General features: G+C 41.9%; 1 pseudogene; it reads left to right on the top strand.

The window, feature by feature from the left end:
• Positions 1-242: 242 nt before the first annotated feature.
• On the top strand, positions 243-2,168 carry LOC137636792 (uncharacterized; annotated as a pseudogene).
• The last annotated feature ends 1,375 nt before the right edge of the window (positions 2,169-3,543 follow it).

Below are 3,543 nucleotides of genomic sequence, written 5' to 3'. Positions count from 1 at the left end.
ATATCAAATTGATTCGCAATCTCTCGTTAAAATGAACTTTAATGACGAGTGTCCTTTTTGACCGTGTGTAATTCTCGCTGGCGATCCACGTTGACCTGTCAGGCAAGGCCTTACCCCCTACCCTTCTCTCTCTCTCTCTCTCTCTCTCTCTCTCTCTCTCTCTCTCTTAAATCCTTCCCCGTTCTCTGGGTCAAGCTCTGAGCTATCGCGTGTACTCGTGTGTGTGTGTGTTTGTTTGTGTATGTATATTAGAGACTTTTATAATCATGAACGATGGTGGAGTCAGGAGATTATGATACCTGGCATGACTCAGAATCCCCTCGTTCGTTTCTCGAAGTCAGTCTTGTGTCCGTTGTTCTGAAGAGCGGGTGTGATGAAAAAGTATGGTGAAGGATAAGCTTTTGTTCAAGTAGGAGAACAATTCTAGTGTGTATTTGACGCAGTGTCGACTGTTAATCGTTTTTTGAGAGACGTCATTACCATTTTGAGAGTGGCACGTTAACAAAACGTTCATATTTCTTTGATTAAGTCACTGTGAAGATTTTGAGACAATGCGTCGGAAGCGACGTCTCAAATTGAGGTGGCCCTCAAAGACCAAGGAATCGAGTTCGAGCGATGAGGAGCCCTTCGTCTTTGGCAGTCCCAGAAACGGCCCCACTTCCCGAGGAGAGAGGCTCGTCCTGCAGCTTGCCCCAACCGAATACCAGGATGCGTGAAGCGTCCTGCGTCAGAGATGTTCTCCAGAGACAGGTCTACTTCCAGAGGGCAGCTCAGGTCTTGCCGCGATGGGCCATCGAATCAGACTTGATGACCAATTTCCCGACCTTTCACCTCATCTCCGTGGCCTCCGGGAGTCCAATTGGCGTCCGGAGGTGTTCCAGCGACGGGCATATATCTTTAGACAACCGCCGTGAAGGAGGGAGAAATAAGAACGCCATAGGGAACAACCCCCTGGGGAGCGACGATAGCACGGGCTCCGAAGACGTTTTTGTCAGCCTTGAAGACGAGAAAGACGGGAATTGGAATACCATTCCTGGGAATGTCACTCCTGAAAAGGTATTGGGTCCCAGGGAACTTGCAGGTCAGGGACAGATCGAATGCAGTGACCGGGAAGGGGAAGCCGTCGGGGGAAAGAAGTGTGTGAAGGTGTTACTGATCCAGACGAGGACGATGAAGGGAATGGTCTCCTTGCGTTGGAAGATTTGAGTGTTTCCACCGGAAGCTCACCATGTCTTTTGAATGGAAGTGACACCATGGAAGAGAGTGACACCGTCGAAGAATTCGACATTGAGGGGAAAGATAGTGACACTGACGACGACGATGATGATGAGGATTATGAATCGAGTCGGAAAGAAAGTGAATCTGTCGATGATATAAATGAAGTGGACATTGAGAGTAGGAGACACAAGGTGTATAAACCCAGAAAGAAGATACCCGTGAGGAATAAACCTTTGGAATCCGTCGCCAACAGATTGTTGAGAAATGGCCACAGACCAGTTGTGGCCCAGCATTCTGATTCCAGCACTGCCATGTTGCTGGATCTCATTCATGAACTGGAAGGTCACATGGAAGGGGGATCTTTTGACGCTGGGGCTCCCCCTCATTGTTTCAACGTGGGCTGTCGAATCAGTCAGAGCTGCGACGCCTTCTTGGCCACCGGCGAGGGCGTTTGCCTCAACGTACAACGTCGAACCCGAGGAAGAAAGTTGGCCTCCAAGAGTGTCGACTACGTCGACTTCGACTCTTTAGACTGGCGAAACGAAAACAGAATAGGAGACATGAGCGACCTCTTGGCAGACGTCACCAGGATGTTCAGCAAGCGGAACAATGCCAAGAAAGGAGACTCGCCAGAGCCCTCGGATCCGGAAACGGAGAGCGGTTTCTGGAATTACATCGACACACTCAACATCAATCCTCTCAAAGACCATCGCTTTCACAAGTCGAAGTCGAGGCGCATCTTCCTCTCCAATCCGAATCTCTTCACTTTCGCCCAGAGTCTCAGCGACTTGAACCCCTTCGAGCATGACCCAGATTTGGAGGACGAGAAACCAGAGTTTGTGTCCAGGTTTGAAGGCGACGCCGAGGAAAGGATAGGGCTGGAAATTCCAGTCGAATTGATGGCTGGATTCTCCGATTGCATTTTGCCCGGGACAGTAACATTACAAAATGTACGTTATGATTTTTTTTATACTTTTATATGTATAATATATATATATATATATATATACAGTATGTATATATATATATATATATATACAGTATGTATATATATATATATATATATGTATATATATATATATGTATATATATATATGTGTATGTGTATGTGTGTATGTATGTATACATGCGTACAGCTCATTGGAATATGTGATATTCAGATGAAATAATTAAAATACTCGGGAAAATGAAAACATACACATTGTAATGTCTTGAAAATTTACAAGATGAAGTCAGTCAGGATTTGTATGATTTAATTTTCCCAGTATTTTTTTGCATATTATATATATATATATATATATATACATGTATATATATACTGTATATATATATATATATATATATATATGTATATATATATAATGTGTGTGTGTTATTTGTTTTTGTCCATATAAAGAAATTAAAATTTCCTGAGATATTGCTACAGATGTATATCCTTTTAGAAATGACAGTTTGAACACACTGAGAGTAATATAATTTTGTTTTTTTTAGCTGAGAAATATCGATTGTGGCCTCAATGTAGACTTCAAAGCTTTTAAAACTGGATGCTCACGGGGAAACGAAAGTTTTTAAACCGAGATTATTTTCTCCACTGCTTTTAAATATACTCCCATTTACCTTCCCTATTATTTCTTGACCTTAGGATATATATATATTTATATATACTGTATATATATATATGTATACACACACTGTATTTCCTCAGTTCGAGAACTTAAGTTAGATAGACCTTTTTTTATCTGGTTAATCTGAAAATTTATTTTGTTAGAGAACTGAGTATATATATATATATATAGAGAGAGAGAGAGAGAGAGAGAGAGAGAGAGAGAGAGAGCCACTGACTAAATTTTATGGAGTAAGGAGGAATGAAGAAGACTTTACTTTGCTATCTAAATGGAGGGGGGGGAAATTGTTGAAATGAATGGGTCCCTTTAGGTAACTGACACAAGTAGTGTGAGGGTTGTCGCGCTACTTATGAGCCTGTGCTGGAAAGTCAAGTGCCTCTTTCTGTTAAATTCGTTTTTTGGATTCAACAGTTGGAGAAATGACCGTTTGAGTATAAACGTTTTCTTTAGCCTATGTAACCACTTCCTTATATGGGAAACGAAACACAAACACACACACACACATATACAGTATATATATATATATATATATATATAGTATATATATATATATATATATCAGGGGTCGGTTGCCTGATACGCCCTCTCCCTTGCCTTCTATCAAAGGAATCCTCTTCTACTAAACCTCTTCTCTCCATATCATCCTTCACCTTAGCCATCTAATTCTCTGCCTCCTCCTCGATCTCCCCACCATAACAGG

This window comes from Palaemon carinicauda, unplaced genomic scaffold (genome assembly GCF_036898095.1).
Source record: "Palaemon carinicauda isolate YSFRI2023 unplaced genomic scaffold, ASM3689809v2 scaffold3902, whole genome shotgun sequence".
NCBI classification, from domain to species: domain Eukaryota; kingdom Metazoa; phylum Arthropoda; class Malacostraca; order Decapoda; family Palaemonidae; genus Palaemon; species Palaemon carinicauda.
Note: the sequence above shows the minus strand (reverse complement) of the source record. Positions and strands in the feature narration are given on the sequence as shown.